At 43.6% G+C, this 24,115-nt stretch overlaps 1 long non-coding RNA gene across 1 annotated transcript in view; it reads right to left on the reverse strand.

Moving 5' to 3' along the window:
* LOC144819519 (uncharacterized) overlaps positions 1-24,115 on the reverse strand; it is a 386,424-nt gene that overhangs the window by 187,951 nt on the left and 174,358 nt on the right. Inside the window, exon 3 of the long non-coding RNA XR_013607420.1 lies at positions 18,395-18,626. This is a non-coding gene — a long non-coding RNA (uncharacterized LOC144819519). The remainder of the gene's footprint in view (positions 1-18,394; positions 18,627-24,115) is intronic.

The following is a 24,115-nucleotide window of genomic DNA, read 5'->3' on the forward strand; positions in this document are numbered from 1 at the left end:
CTTAATTCCACCTCATGTCTATTTCTTGCACAGCCCTAGACTCCCTGCTCCTGTATCTGAATCCTGCAGGTTCCTTTTATTCCATGCATCCTCCCTTCATCATTGTTTTTCCATATTACTTCCTTCTTCCTTCTCCTGTTGCTACATTTCTCTCTCTCTTTTTGGGTCAAAGTCTGATGATGAAAATAAATCAAATTTCCCAAAAATGAGTGCTGGAGGGTGCAACTGAAACCACTGGTTCTAATTAAGAACTGCTGGGTTCATATTTGAACTGTAAACCAGGCAGATTTGTGGAAATATTTTCACATGTTATAGGGGATTCCAAAACTTGCCAATGTTGAAATGTACACTGGTGATCACATAGCCCAATGTAGTCAAGCAAAAGTTTAATATTTTTAGGTCATTATCACAAACAAAATAGTTTAGTGTGCTTACATGACTATTGCATATTTTGTAAGATGTTCACAGTAACTGAAGAGATCCAAACAATTGTTTGCTAAACATGGGAAAAGGGGAGAGTCCAATATGGTGGTCATGTAGGAGCCCCTTATGCTGCTCCAAATTCCGATCTGTCCAGATCTGTTCCTGCCTCCGCAACTCCGGTCCCCTGGTGGGATCGGATTGGCAACCATCCCTAGAGAGAGGGATGATTTGCTAAGCCCTCCAAACGTTCTGAATGAATGACGAGAGGCTCAGTCGGAAGGCGACAACATAGACCGCTTACAAAATGAGGGGCACTGTATTGCAAACTCAGACCAACCGGCACCACCTTGCCATGAGCTGCAGCTTCTGTGAACGACCACATTCGGTGCGTCATTTCACCCAGTTGCAGCATAAGAGGCAAGGGTCCGCGACCTAGACAGCACACCAGCTGGCATGCCGAATGGGCCTCGGGGGAGACAAGCCAATACAAGTCCAGAATAAGCTGTGGCAGATGAGAGGGATCGGCCCCGCCTGACAATACCGATACCCCCCGGAACAAAGGCACCCTGCTGCTGCACAGGGAGCCCACATCTACAAACCTTGCGGACCTGGGTGAGAAGAGAAGGATGCGTAATGAGCCGCGTCCCCAAGCAGCCTGCTGCATGTTACACAATGTTGTGCAGGGGGATTAGAATTGGCCACTGACTTCCAAGGGAGTGGAGACAGGCACCCGACCCCGAGCTGGGTAGAAGATATCTTCTGGTAGCACCCCCCAATGGCAGAAAGAGGCACAGTACAAAAGGCAGAGTCTGAGACTATTGCCACAGAATGTGAGGCGCCACATACCCCAGTGGCCCACTCAACCTACAGCATGCATTGGTGGCACTTGGTAAAGTGGCAAGGGGAGCACCCAGGAGACAATTGATGACAATTCCCTCATCACTAGAGGGCAATGTCCTGAGCAACGATAAGCTGCAGACCTCAACATTGGTTGTGCCACAGTCTACATCCGAGACTAGAGGGGAGGAGAACATCTAGGAATTTTCAGCATCTCAGGCATTGCCAGAAATAGCCTCTGGGCGGCACATAGATTAAAGAAAGAATCCACCCTCAAGGGCTCCTCTCCAAACCGTAATCCAAGAAAATGGTGAGTGGGAGCCAGTCCATAATGACATTATTACACAGAGTACAGAACTGGAGGAGCAGACACACACAAAATCATGAAATCCAGCCTAGAAACTCTGTTTGGCACACTCAGGTAAGACCTTGTAGCTCTGGGAAATTAAGTAGCCACAGACATAAAGGATATTAAGTGGGATGTGGCTGAAATCGGACAGTGCATGAGAACTCTAAAAGAAATCTGCAATGCTAAAGATGAAGAACTGGAAAACCACAGGCACAAACTGCTGGAGCTAAGAATCTTGAACTGCAAATTCACTTGGAGGACTTGGTTAATAGTTCTCGTCACTTGAACATTACAACTAAAAGGGTTCCACTCAATGTGGAGAAAGATGATATAGAAGAATACATTACATGCCTCTACAAGCAGCTACCCCCAACTCTGGCTAATGCCGATATAGTCCTTCACTGCGCGCCTAGAATGGACTGCCAGCAAACTCCCCCAGTGGGCCAAAGGACATCTTCACAAGTCTTCACTACCGAAAACAGAAGAAACAAATAATGACCACAATGAGGAATCAAAGTTCAATCACTTTTGAAGGTATTATAGTGTGGCTACATCAAGACCTCTCCACTATCACAGTACAGAGTCAACGCTCTCTTAAAGAAATGCCAACCTTTTTGAGAGATAAGGGTGTCGAATACAAATGGAGATATCCCTTCCAACTCAGCTTTGTCTGGGATCAAGAAACATTCAGCGAGTGCATGGTTGATGAGGCTCACATGTTTCTCGGCTTTGGCCCCTCACCTGACAACAACACCCTACTCATGGACACACACAGATCACCTCTTTGCAAGTCCGGTGCCCTGTGAATGAGACGCTCCTCCAGGAAGAAAGTGCACAACCCGTCAACAGACGAAAGCCGACAAGAACGCCTAGCCCTGCTTCATCAACTACAAAGTCAGGATGCCACTTCAAGGATGCATAAATAAACCAAAGTTCCTTAACATACCCATACCCTTCAACCTCATCCCTTCCTGAAAACATTCAAATTTGATATGTGCTGCAGCGACTATCATACAGCAATGACGGCCTAAGATAGGAGCTTAGCGGAGAACGTCTACTGTACTTGTAATGAGCAGTACCACCATGCCTGTCAACTCCAACCCGACAGTATCCTTGGAATAGGCTCCCAAAAATGGAGCTTCCGAGTTAATTGCTCAGCCCTAATTAACCTACCCCCTGCTCATGGATATCTCATCAAATATGTACAGTCACATAGCACACTGCTATTGTTATGCAGAATCACTGCACGACCTTTGACAAAGTGCTGCAAACACCCTCACACCATTTCTAGGCATGGCACCATTTATAGGCATGGCTAAAATATTGAGCTTAAATGGGCATGTCTCAAAGCCCATGTGAAGCGTGTGGCCACATTTTCCCTGCTGCAGGACTCTGACTGCGATATCTGCCTCCTTCAGGCAACCCACCTACAAAAAGATACTTGGGGACATTGCGGTCTAAATGGTTAACTAATCGATTTTATTCATCATGACCCAGCAAAAAGGCTGGGGTGTGCATTGTAATAGCTAGCAAGTGACGGGATAAGTCCTCTGAGTTCAGATAGAGATAACAGGAAGACTTCTTGCACTGCAAATTTCCTTGCACATGTACACCTTCACAATGATAATCCTGCATTCTCTTAATGAGCACATAGTGCAGTCTATCATTGATGCTATTAGCCAGGTCTCATCAAAAGCAGTTGGTAATTTACATATAGGAAGAGCCTTCAAACAAGACAACACCCTCAACTAGACAGATCCATACAAAGCCAGGCACAAACTAGAGCAATGTGTACTAACAGGGTGCAATGGATAAAGGAGGTGGGACTCACTTACATTTGGTGGGCACACCTCCCTACAACTAAGGCATATTCTCAATCTCTAGCCTTCCACCAGACTTACGTTAGGCTCAACTGCTTTTTATCATCGCCCCGAGTCTTAGCTGCGACCACCCAGACCACGATAGGGGCGCGGCACTGTTGGACCATTTCCTGATACGGCTCCCCTTGAATATGACACTTTACAACGCACATGTTATAACGCTTGTCATTACAACACATTTTTTACATCGCAAAATCCATTACAACTCATAGTGTTACAACGAATGTCGTTACAACGCATAATCCATCACAACGCAATTATTATTCCAACTCTGCTGGGGCGTTACTTTTGGGAATGAGTTGTAATGGATTATGCGATGTAATGACAGGTGTTGGAATGGATTTCACATTGTAAAACATTTGTTGTAATGACACGCTGTCAGGGCTCCACGAATTTCCAATTCTTGTCTCTATGTCGACTTGCACAGGAACAGAAGATGCTTGCTTTCCGACTCCCTCTCTCCAATCAGTCGGAGTCAGATTTAAATCATAACTCCAAGCAATCAGAAAAAGGGAAGGGGAAAAGTGGAGAAAATAACCATAAGAAAAGAAAGGCACAGAAGAGACTGGTCCGGTCCTTCGGTACTTCAGCGGATTCTCCTCTGACTTATCCAGCCAAACTAGGTTCCTGAAAATACTAAAACACATACAAATATCTTTTAGCCTATAAATCTTAACTCTGTTCTAACTGCTTCTATTAGTAATTAACCTACATACCCATGGGACTGCATTGACCTTTAGCTCTTCTTTCTACTGTGAGGTTTCTTTAACTGGAGTTGCCTTGTGTTCAATCTCACTAAAATGAAATGACTCTGTTAATATTCCACACTAGCTATTCCCTTTGAAAATGTGTTTTCTAGACTATAAACCTACCACGCTATGCAACTCTGTGTCTTTTATTCTTCCTCTTGTATTGTATGTTGGCTTGTGAATCCCTCATCTGTAAGACAGTCAATTGATTAATTTCCTGCTCTATCACCTTCCATTATCTGTTATGCTCCTTAATTTCTTTTGACCTACCAGTGCTGTATTCCGCTATTTTTATAATGTGTTCTGTACTTGTCTTTCTTCTTCTTTTAGAACTGCTGCTTCCTGCTCGAGTTATTCGCCTCACTAGATTCAGGTAAGCTTTTCTTTCCTTTTACTTCAAGTATTGTCTAAATTGCATTTAAACGAACTATTTACATTTCTCTGTAGACGTGTTTATTTTCTAGTTGCTGTGTCTTGAAACACCTGCTCCAATAACGTTTTTCTTGTTATCTCTTAATTATAAATGTCACTGGCTTAAGCGTATACAATTTCTGCCAAAAACAGTCTAGATTTTATTATCACTTAGCTCTGTGAATTCGTCTTCCTTAACGTGACGACAGCTTGCTTTGCTCCAGAAGCGGGAACACGTAGTCTTGCCGGAGTCTCTCAGAATGTCTTTTCTCTTTTGCTGCTAGCCTCCTACGTGACAATTTCTGCGAGGAAACTATAATACCAAGTTGCTACTAGGAATATATCTCTCTACCGCTCTGGAATTCTGAAAATATAACCTTTCTCTATATCGTTTTCTACTCTGACAGGAATTCTCCAACTGCCTCGGGCAGAATTCTCGGTGAAGTGCGCAGCTCTGATAGAGCGCGCGCCTCACCTGAACTCCGTTCAGGAATGTTCAGAAAACTAGACTGGCAACTTAGGCTGGCAGTTGTCCTGCTCGCCCGCCATCTTGGAATTCCGTGAATTCCACGCCTTGGACCAGGAAAGAGCCAAACTCCAGTCCTGTTGTCTCATTTTGAAAACTCTTGCTGACCGTTCATTAGGAAGGATCCTGACAGTACCCCCCACCAAGGAAGGCCCTCCCGGTCCGGGTTTGGTTGGGTATCGCTGATGGAAAAGTCTTACTAATCTAGGTGCATGTACATCTGACTCTGATTCCCAAGAGCGCTCCTCTGGTCCATAGCCCTTCCAATCCACCAAATAGTACAGTTTACTCTTCACTCTTTTGGAATCTAAAATGTCCTTAACTTCAAATTCCACACCAGCTTCCAACTGAACAGGTGGTGGAGCACTGTCTCGTCTTAATCCTGGAACCGCCTTTTTTAACAAAGAAACATGGAAGACTGGGTGAACTTTGAGTTTCGTAGGTAGCGTCAGTTTATAGGTTACTGGATTGATTTGTGCTTCAATAGGATAAGGACCAATGAATCGAGGCTGGAACTTTCGATTTCCTTTCAAGCGCAAGTTCTTTGTGTTTAACCAAACCTCCTCCCCTATCTCTAGGTGAGGGGAATCCCTTCTCTTCCTATCTGCATATTTCTTATACTTAATCTTTGCCTGTTCTAAATTTTCTGATACTGTATTATGTACCTGACTCAAATGTGTCACCAAATCCTGAACTGCTGGAACTGGGAGCGAAACATCCAGCATGGTAACATTTGGATGTTTGCCATAATTCAAATAAAACGGGGAGTAACCTGTGGACACATTTGTGGCGTTGTTATGAGCGAACTCAGCAGCCCACAAATAGTCCAACCATTCCCCACCCTGTTTTAAGGTAAATAGCCTCAAATACTGCTCCACCTCCTGGTTCACTCGTTCTGTGTGTCCATCCGTTTCCGGATGGAAACTGGTGGAAAAACGTGTCTCAACTCCAAGTGCCTTCATGAAGGTTCTCCAGAAATGGGACACAAATTGCGTTCCTCGGTCTGATATAATAACCTTAGGAATTCCATGCAACCGCACAACCTGAGCACTGAAATGAGTTGCTAACTGTTTCGCCGTTGGAATCCCTTTCATGGCCACAAAATGTGTCATCTTGGTGTATGCATCGACTATTACTAAAATAGTATTGAAACCTTGACAGGTAGGAAGATTTGTTATCAAGTCTAAGGTGATTGTGTGCCAAGGATAGGGAGGAGTAGGTAAGGGTTGTAAAAGCCCTTTGGGTGCCTGTCGTTCTAACTTCCCCTGCGCACATATCTCACAGGTTTTCACATATCTCTCTATGTCTTTGTTCATTTGTGGCCACCAATAACTTCTTTTCACTAAATCCATTGTTTTCTGCTCTCCCTTGTGTCCTGCCAACAAATGATCGTGACATTCCTTCATGACTTGGTTCTGCAGTGTAGAAGTTGGCAAATACAATGCTCTTGAGTGATAAGGTAGCCCATCTACTACTTCCCTATTATCTTCTTGCTGCGTCCATTCCAACATCTTTGCTGGTGACAAGGCTCGAGATATCTGTTCTTTCACACTCAGAGTTTCCACAACGCCTATGATCTTGGTATCTGGAATGATGGCTTGTGTCTTGATTTGATCCTTTTCTTCTCCGGTTCCCATACGGGACAAGGCGTCCGCCTTGCCATTCTGTGCTCCTGGCCTAAATGTGATGACAAAATCATAGTCAGCAAAGTATAATGACCAACGAAGCTGTCTCGGGGTTAGTGTTCTAGCCGACTTTAAGAATTTTAAGTTTCGATGGTCCGTGTAGACTGTTACAATATGATGAGCTCCCATCAAATAATGTCTCCATTCCTTGAAGGCATCCTTTATTGCCAACAATTCTTTTTCTGTAATTGTGTAATTGATTTCTGCCGGTGACAACTTTCTTGAACGATATGCAACCGGATGCAATTGACCAGTTTCCTTATTTCTCTGAGACAGAACTCCACCCACTGCCAAATCTGAGGCATCTGTCTCTACATAAAAGGGTTCTGATGGGTCTGCGTGAAGAAGAATTGGGGCTGACGTGAATTCTTCCTTCAATGCCTTGAATGCCGTCTCTGCTTCTGCTGTCCACTGAAATTTTACTCCTTTTCTCAATAGTTGTGTGAGAGGCAGAATTCGCAGAGAGAATTCACTGATAAATCTTCGATAGAAATTGGCAAAGCCAATAAAGGCCTGTACTTCTTTCACACTGGTTGGAGACTTCCACTCCAAGACGGCCTGAATTTTTCGCTGATCCATGAGTATTCCAGCTCGCGAGATGACAAACCCCAAGAATTCCACTTCTGTCACGTCAAAGGCACACTTCTCTAGTTTGACGAACAGCTTATTTTCTCTCAGCTTCTGTAATATTCTTCTCACTTGACTCTGATGTTCCTGGGTGTTGACGGAGTATATCAAGATGTCATCTATATACACTATCGCACATTGATCTATAAACTCACTAAGGACATCGTTTATGAAATGCTGGAACGCAGCTGGGGCGTTACACAACCCATAAGGCATCACTTGATATTCGAATAGTCCAAAGCGAGTCCTAAAGGCGGTTTTCCACTCATCGCCGGCTCTAACTCGGATGAGATGATAGGCCCCCCTCAAATCCAGTTGGTGAATATCTGGGCTCCTTTCACCTGGTCCAACAAAACTGAGATGAGAGGGAGTGGGTACCTGTTCTTCTTAGTTATCCGATTGATTGCGCGATAGTCTATGCAAGTTCTTAACTCACCCTCTTCCTTCTTAGGCACGAAAAACAAAGGCGAAGATACCGGAGATTGGGAGGGGCGAATGAATCCGTTAGCCAAATACTTGTTGATGTACTCCTTTAAATGATTATGCTCCTTCTCAGTTAAAGCATAAACTCTGCTACATGGCATATTTGCTCCTGGTTCAAAGTCTATTTTACAATCGTATACTCTATGGGGAGGTAGTTGTTCAGCTTCCTGTTCATCAAACACATCTTCGAAATCTTGATATTGCGATGGTATTGACTGTGTGTTGATTACGCACACGACTGCATTCGCTGAACACAAGGCCTGAGCTGGATTGTCTTGATCTTTTTTCTTTTGGTCTCCAAAGCAATGAGTCTTGCAATAATCTGAAGTCATTTCTATAGTTCTTGCTGCCCAATCGATAGTCGGGTTATGCTCTGTGAGTCAAGGAAGTCCTAAGATTAACTGGAATTGAGGGGCATCAATTAGATTAAACTGAATTTCTTCTTGATGTCCATCTTCTCTCATCAACCGCACCATTTCGGTATGACTCACTATGGGCCCAGAAGATAGGTTCGTTCCATCGATGGCTCTAACTGATTCACTTTTCTCCTTGAGTATTGCCTTCAATCCTATTTTGGCAGCAAACTTTTGATCGCAAAAGTTCCCTGTTGCTCCTGAATCCACCATCACCGTCACTCCCTTCTTGACCTCCTGACGGAATTTAATTGTCATGGATTGAATTAGATGCGGGGAGGAGGACTGCAGCGTATTGGCCAGTTGATGCTCTTGTGGAGTTGGATTTTGACTCGCATCCACCTGTACAACTCCTTCTACAGGTGGTGCAACTAGTTTTCCTTCGGCTTGTACGATCCTTTGGGTTTCTTTGGGCAATTCCTCACAAAATGTCCGCCGGAACCACAATACATACATAAATTACTGGCTCGTCTCTTCTCTTTTTCTTCTTTGGTAAGCGGACCTCTTATTGCCCCTATCTGCATGGGTTCTTGGTTGTTGGACCCTTCCGCAACTCTTCCTACGTCAGTTCTTGCCCTGTCAAAACGGGGCACGGTGCTTCGAAATTCTCGCTTCCTTTCTCCTCGCCGTTCATCTTGCCGGAAATCCAACTCCAGGACTAAATCTATGAGAGCTGAAATCTCTGTGGGTCGGTTGGGAATCTGCGCCAGCCCATCTTTTAATTCATCCCTCAGGCCACGATAAAAAATTGCTGTTCTTTTGCTTTCCGGCCAATCGGTTTCCATTATTAACTTATTAAAGTGGGCCAAATACGCCACCAAATCTCGATTCCCCTGTTTTAATTCCAGTAGCTCATTATCTACAGCTTGAGAGATTCGCCTTCGATCAAAAATGCGCAAGAATTCTTTTTTAAATTCATCATAATTCTGCAGGAGAGGGTCATCTCAAGTCACTATGGGCATTGACCAAGCTGCTGCATCTCCGCTCAAATAAGACAAGATGAATGCCACTTTAGATTGTGCGTCGGGGAAGATAGAAGGACACATGAAATGCAGGGAGCATTGCGTGATGAATACTTGTGCCTTCTCTGGGTCCCCACTAAATCTCTCTGGTGCAGCTAAGGGAATGACTGGTGACAAAGAGTGTATCACCTGTGTAGTTAACCTATTGACATCCCCAGCAGATGTGATAGGAGTTTCCCTATTTCCTGAAGGTGGCTGCCTAATTCTCTGCGCTAACTCAGATGTTTCCTTTCTGGCATTTATCACCTCCTGCCTCAAACCCCGATTCTCTTCTTTAACTGTCACTAACTCTTTTTGGATGGCATCCAATACCGCCCCTAAGGTCTGCAAATTAACCCCCTCAACCATTCTGTTCGGGTGCAAATTTACAACGTGGGCACTTCACTCTGTCAGGGCTCCACGAATTTCCAATTCCCGTCTCTATGTCGACTTGCACAGGAACAGAAGATGCTTGCTTTCCGACTCCCTCTCTCCAATCAGTCGGAGTCAGATTTAAATCATAACTCCAAGCAATCAGAAAAAGGGAAGGGGAAAAGTGGAGAAAATAACCATAAGAAAAGAAAGGCACAGAAGAGACTGGTCCGGTCCTTCGGTACTGCAGCGGATCCTCCTCTGACTTATCCAGCCAAACTAGGTTCCTGAAAATACTAAAACACATACAAATATCTTTTAGCCTATAAATCTTAACTCTGTTCTAACTGCTTCTATTAGTAATTAACCTACATACCCATGGGACTGCATTGACCTTTAGCTCTTCTTTCTACTGTGAGGTTTCTTTAACTGGAGTTGCCTTGTGTTCAATCTCACTAAAATGAAATGACTCTGTTAATATTCCACACTAGCTATTCCCTTTGAAAATGTGTTTTCTAGACTATAAACCTACCACGCTATGCAACTCTGTGTCTTTTATTCTTCCTCTTGTATTGTATGTTGGCTTGTGAATACCTCATCTGTAAGACAGTCAATTGATTAATTTCCTGCTCTATCACCTTCCATTATCTGTTATGCTCCTTAATTTCTTTTGACCTACCAGTGCTGTATTCCGCTATTTTTATAATGTGTTCTGCACTTGTCTTTCTTCTTCTTTTAGAACTGCTGCTTCCTGCTCGAGTTATTCGCCTCACTAGATTCAGGTAAGCTTTTCTTTCCTTTTACTTCAAGTATTGTCTAAATTGCATTTAAACAAACTATTTACATTTCTCTGTAGACGTGTTTATTTTCTAGTTGCTGTGTCTTGAAACACCTGCTCCAATAACGTTTTTCTTGTTATCTCTTAATTATAAATGTCACTGGCTTAAGCGTATACAATTTCTGCCAAAAACAGTCTAGATTTTATTATCACTTAGCTCTGTGAATTCGTCTTCCTTAACGTGACGACAGCTTGCTCTGCTCCAGAAGCGGGAACACGTAGTCTTGCCGGAGTCTCTCAGAATGTCTTTTCTCTTTTGCTGCTAGCCTCCTATGTGACAATTTCTGCGAGGAAACTATAATACCAAGTTGCTACTAGGAATATATCTCTCTACCGCTCTGGAATTCTGAAAATATAACCTTTCTCTATAACGTTTTCTACTCTGACAGGAATTCTCCAACTGCCTCGGGCAGAATTCTCGGTGAAGTGCGCAGCTCTGATAGAGCGCGCGCCTCACCTGAACTCCGTTCAGGAATGTTCAGAAAACTAGACTGGCAACTTAGGCTGGCAGTTGTCCTGCTCGCCCGCCATCTTGGAATTCCGTGAATTCCACGCCTTGGACCAGGAAAGAGCCAAACTCCAGTCCTGTTGCCTCATTTTGAAAACTCTTGCTGACCGTTCATTAGGAAGGATCCTGACACACGCATTGCAACGCGTCCATTGTAACACGTGTTTTGTAAACAATGTATCCCCTCTCCTTTAAACCCCCCGCTCTGCCATAGCCCACTCACCCGTGGAGACCTAATGACCAACTGCTAAATTATAATACCACCCTCAAAAAAATTTGAGAGATCATGCATCAATATATGGATATAAACAATACCCTGGAAGTGCACATTACACTCTTATGGGCAGCAATGAAAGCAGTAGTCAGGGGGACTCTATTGGTAATCTCAGTGGGCCCTAATAAAACTAGGAAAGATAAATACACTGAAATGGAGGAGCGAGTGCATGCCTCAGAGGAGGAACACAAATGCACAGGAGCACATAAAATGAAGAGGCAATTGATACTGGCTAGGAAACAACTCAAAGCACTAGATTATGACTATGTTGAATATGCACTCCTGCGCACTAGTCAAGGATACTAAACAGAGGGCAATAAAACAGGGCATCTCCTTGCTTGTAAACTGGGAGCAAAATTCACAAAAGAAGAATTATAGAAAGGAAGATAGGCAACAGCCAAAGCATTAATGCAGATGATGCCATTGCATGTGCATTCAAATGCTTCTATACTAATCTCTACATGGCGGTAGAGACAGATAAGGCAGAAACACCCAGATATCGTTCTAAGGCTAATACCAGAAGCCTACCTACCCAAGAGGCACACTCCTTGGAAGCTGACATCCATGTGCAAGAGGTATTTGCTGCCACTGCGTAACTCCGGCCAGGTAAAGCCCCAGGGCTAGATGGGTTTACCCCATCCTTCTATAGCACATTTGGCTCCATACTAGCTCCCATTCTTACCCACCTATACAACTCATTTGTAGACTCAGGTATGCTCACAGACGTTAAGTGTGAGGCTGTCATTACAGTGATCCCTAAACCAGGGAAAGTCCTGACCTCCTCTGCTTACTTCTGCCCCATTTACAATCTTAATATTGATGCCAAGCTCTTCACAAGCATGCTGGCTGCCAGACTACACCCATATATGCAAGACCTCATAGATCCGGATCAAACAGGGTTTATCTCTGAGCAGAATCGTAGCGCAACACAAAATGTTATTACACATGATCGATAAAACATTTAGGGCAAGGTCTTAATTGTTGATTTAGAGGATATCGGGGATCATTACTTTATTTTGCATTTTTGTTTCAATTGTATATAACCACTTGCGCACTTCGCTTTCACTGTGTCATCTGCACTTTATGACTTTTTATGATAAATGTATGTCTTTCACCTATGTGATGTTTGAAAAAATATAAATGAAGATTGTAAATTGAACTATGGAGATCCGAATATTGTATTAAATACAACATTTCGAATGATTTTTGCTTCAGTCAGGGTTCCTCGAATTGAGTTTGGGAAAGTACCTATACATGCAAAAAGAATCCCCCAGGACCATTGTGATCACTATTATAAGTATGCCCAGTTCCCTGTGGGATTATTGGGTCGGTCTTTGTAATTATGCTACTCAAGAAACTGGAGGCATTTGGTAAAGTTTCGAACTTCTAGGCCAATGTCCAAAAAATACTTATTTTAAACCTTAATACCTCACAGCAAGACAGAACCCGATAGAGAGACAGTATTCATGCCCATGTGCCACCCAGATGGTACAATATCTGGAGCTAAACATATGCTGCTCCACCAACAAGACTGTTACCTGTAACTATGCGGATTTAGTGGACACTTCCCAATCAGGCTTACAAACTTCGAAGTTGGAGGGGTCCTCTCAAGGCTGGTCAAGATGACCCTTCTCTATGTCATTCAGGCTCTGTCGCTAAAACCGCTTATTTGTTTTTTAAATAAACTTCATCAGCTCCTGGACACATTCATATGGGATGGTAAGGGACGTCACATGGCTAATAAGACACCTTACATATCAAATGGCTCGGGAGGCCTGGGCTTACCACACCTCAAGCACTACTATACTACAGCACAGCTAAGGTGTATAATAGAGTGGAGTAGCCCCCTGACTGAAAAAACCCTGGTACTTCATCCATCAAATTACAGAAGGGATTCATATCTGGAAAATCCATTGGCTCCCCAAAATACAGCGACCCACGAGTGTTTATACTTCACCAATGACAAGAGCGATAGTTAAATGCTGGGATAAAATGGTAACCCGCAGACGGCTCTCCTCTCATCGCTCTCCATTTATACTAATAATTGGCAAACCGGACTTTCCACCAGTGCTTACAGGTACTGACTACCATGCATGGCATCTGGTCAACTGCAAAAGAACAGGAGACCTCTTTGATCACAACGGCCTCATGACCTTTACACAATTACAAACCCAATGTGGTCTCCCTGACTGAGAGCGCTGGAGATAAACCTATAGAAAACTTTGCCACACATAAGAGCACACGCTAGCAGACAACTCACACCATTCAAAAAGTGACTGATCACCTGATCATATGACAACTCTTATCAGATACCTATGGTTTCCTGACAAAACGCCTGTGCAAACGAGATGGGTGCAGAGTTGGAACACCCCTTCTCACCTAAAGAATGGTCAGACATAATGCACAGACCTTGCACCTCCCCCATAGCTTATCTGGAAAATGAGTCATTGTCAAAATCAGGCATTGCTAGTATCATACCCTGGCCAGAATGGCGTAACGGGAACCAAACACTTCTGATAAATACTGGTTCCATTATGGAAACTGCCACGCTGACCTTCCTTCAGTATCGCCGCTCCAAATTAAAATAATTTTGGGATGACATCTTAACAGACATTGACAAATGTGAAACACTGAGATTCCATGCTTCTTCAGCTACACCATACTGGGACTCCCTAACAAATTGTCTTACCCCCTTTAAACAATCATAAGGGGAGAACTATAATGCTATCCCTCTGTAGGGCTAAGCGGGTCATCACAGCCAACGGAGGAACGGACAGGACACCGGAACATGGTAACTGGATGCACAAGCTATGACACCAAGTGGGCATTGGAAAACTCAGAGCATCCCTGGAGCATTAGCTACCACAATTCGCCAAAATATGGAGGCCTTGCATGCTTTTCCTGAAATATTAATTCCTAGATCTTAGGTTTCCGGCTAACCAGCGAGTGTTGTGTCTCACCACCACGGAATCCACTTCAGTAACATTAGAGGTAAATCCTGCGATCTCCACAGACTCACCACCTGCTTGATAGAGATTGTTCTTGAGAGGAAGACCTCCCCTCTAACCTCAGCCCTCACTTTTCGACCTGTTTCCAGTTCTACACTCACCCCCTTCTAACCCGTCCCCCTCTTCCCCTCCACATGCTTTTCCCATCTTTTGTCTCAGTGGTCAGTGGATGTGCGCGTACCTGTTGAAGTTAAAACCCAAATAAAGAGATTTGAACCATAAAAATGAGAACAGCAACTGTGAGCACATGGCAACATGTCACATGCACACTCTGCAAACAGGTATATGATGGAACACAATAAACACATATCACACACACACACAACCTACAAGTGGTGTGTGAAATTGCCAAACATTTTGTGACATTTTGAGAAAACTGTATGTAACCACACTCTACACGTGGAAAGGTACACGACACTGTGCAATAATCTGTAGATTATGGAAACGCACAGTTTAGTCTCACGCAGAGAAGGATATTCCGCCCCTGTGGGCTCCATTGATTGACCGAGGATGATAAAGTAAGGTGACCCGGCGAGGAGTCCGTATGGGTTTCCAAGAAACATTAGCTTGTCGAGCAGCGATAGACAAGTTTGGAGCCTGCATTATTTTCCCATGAGGTTTCTCCATCTGCTCTTAACGTCGCTAAATTTGTTTGCCTCGATTTCAATGAGGCTGGGCAGGGGCACACATTGCATGGAGCAAAGAAAGGACAGTGGGTTGGGGGGGAGCTAAGCCGGGATCTATGCTCCGAGGCAGCAGCACCCAGTTTATTTCCGACATTAAAAATGTTTTCTCATAAGAGCCCTTAATGCTTTTGGTTATATAGCGCTAGCCCCGACATAGTGCAAATCAAAGCCTTCTCCTACAGAGCTGCCTTTGGAATGTATGTTTCCCCCAATGTGTTTGAGAAAGTGTGCAGTAAATAAAAAACTTTGCTTCCGCTTTTGAAAAAATAAAAGTAATGACTGGGACGCCCCAACTCTTTTGGAGAGAAACAGACTGGCTCATCTCACTGTTTTACTTCCCTCGTCCAGTGAAGTAAGGGGCTGGCATTAACACACTCGAAAGGGCTGCGTTTATTCCCAGTCAGACATGGGTCATGGGTTGGCGCCCTCTTTCCTATCTGCAAATGTCCAGAAGCACGTATTTTTACTGGTGTGCTGATCTCCCATATGGAACAAAACAGCACCTGCTGAAAGCACTGGACAGTTTGCCACCCAACGCCACCTTTTTTCTTTCCCTGGCTTCCCAAACAAATGTCAGCCTCGTTAGCAAACAGGTGGAAGTAGCATCAGAACAACTGATAGCTGGCCTTTAGGCACCTCTGTGCGCCTCTCATTTCATCTTGCTCTCATTCGCCTTTCTATTATCTGCAAAACCTCTGCCCTTTGTAATAAAAGGTGGGAAAGTCTTTGTATCTCAGTCAGCCTGGAAAAGTGACTTTATATTCCTCTTAAGCCATACTCTAATTCCATCGTTTATCAAAATGTAAGACTCTGGGTACATCTGATTGTTTGAAGACCAGTTTTCATTCATAGTTGACCTAACAGATCTGAGCTGTGGCCAGAATTGGAATGGTAGAAACGGTTATACTGGTTGGGTTTTCGGGTGTTGCAGTTCTTTTTTATCAGTGGATGCCAGGGCATTGCTAAAATATACATACAAGTGCCCTCCTCGTCTTAAAGAGTAAATTGAACATTGAACACATATACCAGTGTTGTTTGTAAACATAGGACCTAAATTTATATACGTTACTAAGGATTCTGTATGGTCCTGTTATTTGCCAACTGTGTTCACTGGCGGACTGGGAGCGGAGGACGTCCATACGGTACGTCGTGAGGGGGTGACACCATGAGTTACCCGCACTGGGTGACACCAACCCTAGTGACGCCACTGTGTAATTACGTGAATGGGACAGTATGTGCTTTGAAGGTATCGCCCTGGAAATTTTCGAGTGAGGGCATTAAAAAACTTTTGCATAAAAAATGTCATGCGAGATACGGAGAGAGACTGTTTGGAACAGAATGTCTCTTGGTGAGTTATTTGCTGCTTGAGTCATTCTAACAAGATCAACAAATGCTGCAATATTATGTAGCAGGAGTTTACATCCATTTCATTAATTTCACATAATGTAAAATTCATACATTTCTCACGTTTCACAAACGTAATTAGAATTTCCCCAGGCCAAATACAAACACACAGAAAGCTAACGCATACACACACATACACATGTGCACAATATATATGTATGCACTTACAAACACTTATGGCACACACATGAATACATATAGACTCAAAAATATCTAGACTAAAACATAAACAGAAAAAGATACGAACATGTGTTTGAAAATATAGAAACAACAACAGTTGATGGACAGAATGCAGAACAATGTCATACCTTCACCCCAGTAGAGAGATCTGGGCCTAAATCCATCGTTTTTTTGCTCACCATGCCATTCCAGTTTGAACCCAGCCATATGCAAGTCAGTCTTTACCCTGTGCCCCATGGGAAAAGTCCAGCCCAAACTGCCAAGCCAGGTCCTCCCTGGACTGGAAACAAGCATCCTAGGACTGGTTTGGGGATTTCATCCCTCATCAGCCAGGATAGTTTGATTCCAGTGGCATGGAGAGCACAGAACTCACATCTGAGCATACACCTGTCCCACTCGGGGTGACAAGTGCAAAAACAACAGTTGATGGACAGACTGCAGAACAATGTCATACATTCACCCCAGTACAGAGATCTGGGCCTAAATCCATTGTTTTTTTGCTCACCATGCTATTCCAGTTTGAACCCAGCCATATGCAAGTCAGTCTTGAGCCTGTGCCCCATGTGAACAGTCCTGCCCAAACTGCCAAGCAATCCTCCCTGGACTGAAAATAAGCATCTAGGACCGGTTTCGGGCTTTCAGCCCTCATCAGCCAGGATAGCCTGATTCCAGTGATATGGAGAGCACGGGACTCACGTCCGGTACAGGAAAGACATAGCTTGGCAGTGCGGGCTGGACTGTTCCCATGAGGCACAGGGTCAGACTGGTTGGCATATGCCCATGTCTGAACTGGGGTGGTGGAGTGAGCTAAAGAATGATGATGGATTAAACCTAGATCACTTGACTGGGGGTGAGTTTTTGATTTGCTCAAACGCTCCGTCCATCATCCCCTTTGGTATCGCTTTGTACGCCCTAAGTTGGCAGGGTATGCCCAGACGTGGGTTCCTTGCTCTCTTTGCCACTGGATTTAAGATAGCCTGGCTGATGAGGGTTATGAATCCGAAACCAGTCCCAGGATGCTTGTTTCCGGTCCTGGGAAGACATGGCTTAGCAGTTCGGGCTGAACTGTTTCCATGAGGAACAGGGTCAGACTGATTTTCATATGGCCATGTCTGAACTGGGGTGGTGGAGTGAGCTAAAGAATGATGATTGATTAAACCCAGATCAGTTGACTGGGGGTAAGTATTTGATTTGCTCAACCGATCCGTCCATCATCCCCTTTGGTATCGCTTTGTTCACCCTAAGTTGGCAGGGAACGCCCAGACCTGGGTCCCTTGCTGACTTTGCTACTGGATTCAAGATAGCCTGGCTGATGAGGGTTATGAACCCGAAAACGGTCCCAGGATGCTTGTTTCCAGTACAGGGAAGACATTGACTTGGCAGTTCGGGCTGGACTTTTACCATGAGGCACAGGGTCAGACTGATTTGCATATGACCATGTCTGAACTGGAGTGGTGGAGTGAGCTAAAGAATGATGACGGATTAAACCCAGATCAGTTGACTGGGGGTGAGTGTTTTATTTGCTCAAATGCTCCATCCATCATCCCCTGTCGTATCGCTTTGAAAAAATTGAGGTAGGCTATATTTTGGTCAAAGTGGTGATTCACAAACAATAGGTAATATAAAACAAGACACACACAACCACATAAACATACGACACATACATATAGAAACACTCGGACAGTTGCACATATGGGGTTGCAGAGAAGTCGAAGGTGTAAAATAATCCTCTTTACTTACAGGAAAGTGTGGTACGTCTGGTTTTCCAGGTACCCTCCTACGAACAGTAGGTACTCCAGGTTCTGTGATTTCAGGCACAATCAAAGGAGAGATCGCCACTATGAACCCCCTTTCCCCGCACTTCTTCGTGCTCACCAGGCACCACCATTCCGCAAAGTATTCATCTGCTCTGCTACTGAACAGACTTCTTAACAGCAATGACGGCTTTTCTGACAACATCTGTACCACCCTACTTAAGAAACAATAGAATTGTCACCTTCAGTGTCCTAAATATAATGAAGCACGTAAAACCGACTTAAATTTAAAAAAACAAAGACACACACTTGACAGAAAATATTCATTAACATGTATTTTAAAAAATAGTGTTAAAAGTCATAAAAATTCAACAAATGCATTCTAAAATATTACTACTTATACGTATATATTATTTTTATAAGGTGTTTCAAATGTGCTGTAAAACTTAGAATCTTTGAGATTGAGTTGCTATAGTGAACCTGGTGTAACTGATTCTAACCAGTATCACCATCTCGTCTCTCTTCCAAGCTTTTAGGGCCAGAAGTACTACCCTAAATTGCATACGCAAACGGGTTTGCAACCAGATTGCGCATGCAAAATGGCCATGTACAATTCCTAAATAGCGAGTTGCAATATATTTGCGACTCGCTATTTAGGAACCGCGAGTTGCTATTAGGAAGGGGCGTTCCCTTCCTAATAGCGTCCGCAATCCATTGTATGAATGTTTGTGACTGTAATTGCGGTCGCAAAACACTTGCAAATTACCACCCTCTTCAAGAGGGTGGTAATGCAGTCGCAATTTAGAAGTGGTCCCCAGGGGACCCCTTCCACTTTCAGTCTCAGAAAATATTTTTTAAGGACAGGCAGGGGTCCCAGGAACCGCTACATGTCCTTAAAAAATTAAACAAAAACGTTTAATGTTTCCTTTTTTAAATGCAGCCTGTTTTCCTCACTGTTGTACATGGCATATTGAGCCTCGCAAATTGCAAGTCGCAAAAGACTCGCAATTTGCGAGGCGCAATTTTGCGCATCGTACATCTGGCCATTAGTTCGGAATAGGGAATATCCATAATAAACTATTTTGCTTACAACTTCATACTAAATGCTAAAATGCTTTCAGTGGGTGGGAGATGTGTGCAGAACCGCATTTGGCTTTAACTGATGCATTATACCATGCAGGGAGGTAATCCCACAAAATCATTCAGAACTACACATCCACGTGATCTGGAACGAGGGACATTCTAGGCTATAGACATGCTGACCGGAATATCACTAATATGCATGCAGATGATTTTAACATTAACCTTGCACACAGAATATGTTTTAAATGCTAAATTATTTAAAGAACGATACTACCTATTTGTTTAATATTCAAATTATTATTCACATATCTTATCTGCATTGGGTTGGGGAAAAGCAAGTTATCTGTAATGTGTTTTGCTGCTTTTTGGAGTTAAGTAGTTTATGCTAAGGCAGAAAGATGACACACACGCACGCACGCACACACACAAGTGCCTTAACACTCTCCCGAGCCTCTAAACATGAGATTTTTACAGTCAGTTAATGCTGGGAAGCCTGAAATTCCTTTAACAGCTTCGTCCCGAAGGCTACCTCGCATTAACCTCACAGCCCTTCTCAGTTTTTGACAAGGACGCTAACACAAAATATATCAGCACTTGCTGCCCAATCCCCTCAAAAGTCAGAGTAGGAAGGCCATTTTCACTCTCTGTTTTGAAACCTGTTTAAAAAAAAAAGTGTAGGTTCGATATTTCCCAAAAGATAATCGGGAGATGTAGTTCCTTTTCCTGCCCTTAAAGTCTTGATCTTATCTTTTTTATGCTATTCTATGACACAATCATATATCATATATCTATACATATCCTGATTGATGTTCTGTCTGGCTAGGAAAAATATTTCTGCTTTTGCACTACAGCTGAACACATGAAAAATCAAGTAATGTGTCCATGTTCACGCTGTGGTGTTTAGCTGGAAGTCCTACTTAAGGTCCCTGACACCCCCCTACTACCCCCCCCCCTACTATTTTAGAACCATTGAATAAATGTTACACTTTTATTTTTCGGTTTTCCATTTTTAAATGGAAAACCATATGATATATTATACAACATCCTTTATTATTTATAGCATAGCTAGAGGAGAGACAGGCTGACTTCGGTAAATATCTTCTAACAGGCCACTCCACAGGCCACTCCAACTAGCCCCATAGCAAATTATGACTGCCGCTCCACCCCCTCTGGACTCACTGAGCTGGAGAAGGCTTAGTGCCAATGTGCAACTGCTCTCATCCGCTTTTTACAAAGCGTTGCTGATCTGAGAGAGTGACTGTACAGAGGCTGGAGGGCGGGAGTTGTAATCATCCGCTTGCTCAGTGCATGTGAAAACCCCATTGCAAAGTAAATTGCAAGAATTAAAACATGTGCTTTAACCTGCAACACTGGCCGCCACTGCAAAGTTAGCTGACTGCTCCTCTTGACCATCAGGTTTTGGCCCTACTTTGAATCTAGATTCAGCGGCAGTCCGTGCAGGTAAGCGCGGTGGGGCAGGGTGTGTTAGTGTGTGTGTGTGTGGGGGCGACAGACGAGGGAAAATGGATAATTAAATCAATAAATAGTTTCTATTCTGTCATCTCTCGCCATCCCCACCGCCCTACCCGTGCTTAACTACACGGACCGCTGCTGTGTAGATTTCAAACAGGCTTTCTGCATCTACAATACCACCTATCGTTTAGCATTATTCATGTGAATACATGGCATTAGCTTATCTTGTAGCACTTTTCACACTTCCCTAAACACCCCTCTGCTCCTTTGTTCTTGTGTCCTTGTCCAGCTGCTGGCAATAAAGCGTAACAAGAAACGTGTGAAGGAGGTATTCAACATTCAGTATTGGCTGCCTGTCAGTTCAGGCATTGAACACCTAATGTAGCTGCTAAGAAAACCTTCTGCATGCATGTTTTTCACTATTTTTCCGGGACAACATATAAACAAAAAACAATAAAATAGATTGTTTTTGATCTATATTTATGTCTACATTATAATAGAAAATAAGTTAAAGTGAAGTTACAGTCAGGAGAAATTGTCATTAAAACAGCATTTTAAACAAAAAAATGCTAAAAATCACCAGGTTTAGTTAACTGAAGTAGGTATAACTTGCTTTAAAGCTTACATTTTCATATAACTATAACATCACTTTTCAGAGAACTTCTGAGGGTTTTCAAGAAATGCAAAGTAAGATAATATTACCATAACCTAACTATAACATCACTCTAGCCCTTGTATTTGTTCAGTGAATTCCTGAGGTTTTGTTTGGCATAAAGTAATATAAAGGGTCCCATTGTAAGTAAGACAATCCTACCGGCGTTGCCAAAGGGTCATAAGACCAAAATATAAATGGCAGGTGTATTACGTTTATCAGGGAGTCAGCATATCAACATATATAAAGTAGACCCATGGGCTTTGTCAATAAATCACCACAATAATTTATCAATAACTATGATGTAATGTATTCCCATGTAGATACATCACAACGGTTAATAATGATTACTGTCACAAAAATATTTCAAATAAAGCATTTTTATTCAAAACAACCATATAATAGGAAGATAAGGGCTACTGGCTGAGTGCACCATAAATCACATCCCCATCCACTTACAGGGTGCTCTCAGAGATGCTGCGTGCATGGCCATAATGGCCGCGGCTGAATTCACGAGTGGGAGCTTGTGAGATTGGGGCGCTCGCTATGACCCACTCGGAGCTACCGTACCTCCCAGATCCGCAGACAGCAAGTCAGCTGGTGTGCTACGTGAGAGAACTGCATTGTAGCCATAGGACAGCTAACAGGGAGCCTTAACACTATATAGTAAGTCTGTGCATCTAAATTGCTGACCAGCCAAGTAGTGATTTAAAAGTACCTTTTAGGTGGAGAGTTTATGAGACTAATTCCTGTATCGTCGATAATCGGCTCAATTAAGAATCCAGCAGAAGATTGGACAAGTTCTCAGCATTTTCACAAGACTGTAGACTGGAGGGCTATTCCATTTTGTTCTGCAACAAGAAGAAATGCTGAGAAAGTATTAAGAAATTCCAGGAAGGACAACACTACCTCCTAGAATCAGGTCAACTGTTTCGAGACTTGTTTTTTGCGCCATCAAGGGCCACCAGGTTTCTCGCCATGGGGTAAGTGCATGTGCTCTGCTGCCTGTTTGTGCATAGGGCTTTCGTATTACCTGGTAGAGGGTCACTGGGAGGGTTCTATGCTTAAAAGTTTCTTTTTTTGTTGAAACACCTGTAATCTCTTGCAAAGGCAGCATTAGAAACCTTTTGGAACTCTCAACGCGTGCCATTTTTCTAAAAATACTGCTGCAACCCATCTTGATTCCCCAGTCTTGGTCCAGAAGGGCAAAAAACGTGTAAGGCAAGCAGCAGCCCAGGCTAATCCTTAAGGAAAGACCTCAGACTGCCCACAGAAAATTTGGAGATGGCCACCACAGAGCTCTCTCAGAAAGACCCTCCGGGGGGCTTCAGCCGATCTTGACACAAGTATTAGCCCCGTCCCTGCTGTCTCTGCTGGAGTGGGCCCTCAACTTCACAAATATCGGACGTATCAGAGATGATTACCTCCGTGGGTGATGCTGAGGCTGGGAAATCTAAGGCACTTGAAAAATACCCTTTATGCTTCAAATCCCAAAGAGCATCAATGCCTGGTACAGATGTGCCGGAGAGTGTCTTACCAACAGATGGACAGTCTCCTGGCTCAACCGAGGGCACGTCTCTCAGTGGCGACAGCAATGCCTTTTAACAGCTTCCACCACAATCCCTCCCGTTTTCCTCACAGAGCCTATCTGGATTACCCACCCTGAAAAATGCTTTGCAGGCAGTACCTGATAACACTGTAACATTTGTAGCATCTGCAGCTCAATCCAAATCTAGACCTGAATCAAGGAAGACACTTCTCAGGATGATAGATCCTTTACTTTGCAATGGGATACTAAGAGCCTACTCAAATTATTCTTCGGAGATTAGGGAGCTCAAAGCCTCTCATTCTATGGAAATTGCTGCTATACACGCCCGGCTTACTAAAATCAAAGATAACATTTCCAGGTGCTAACCTAATGAGGCAGAAACTAGGATTTCGCAGCTGGAGGATTAATCTCTATAATGAATGATAAGGTCGCCGGCTTATCAGAGCCAAAATTCCGCAGGGGAGTATGAATTGGAGGAATTGGAAAATCATTCTAAACGCTCTAATCTCCGTATCCTTGCTATTCCAGAAGGCCTTTAAGGGCAGCAGACACTACATTGGGTAGACTCTTTCATCAAAAATAATGTCCTCCCGTAATATAATGGATATTTTACTCTTAAGTGGGCTCAGTGTGTGCCTGCACATCTTCCTCCCAATGCCAAATTCCAGTGTACAATCCTTGTTAATTTTGGTGATTATAGGGTGAGGGAACAAATCCTATCCAAGGCAGTGAAGTAGCGACAGTTCACCTTTTCGGATGTACCATTATGTTGTATGTTCCCAGATATTTTGTTACCGTACGCTCTCCGGTCCACCATGGGTCTTTTCCCATTTGTTGTGGAGTGCGCGGCAGTCGGTACAGTTTCAGGGTTAGAGGTGCAGGGAGGCGGGATCTGCTTACTCACAAACGCATAAAAATCAATGACAGTCGCTTCGCGCAGCAGACGCACG

This window comes from Lissotriton helveticus, chromosome 2_1 (genome assembly GCF_964261635.1).
Source record: "Lissotriton helveticus chromosome 2_1, aLisHel1.1, whole genome shotgun sequence".
Lineage (NCBI taxonomy): Eukaryota > Metazoa > Chordata > Amphibia > Caudata > Salamandridae > Lissotriton > Lissotriton helveticus.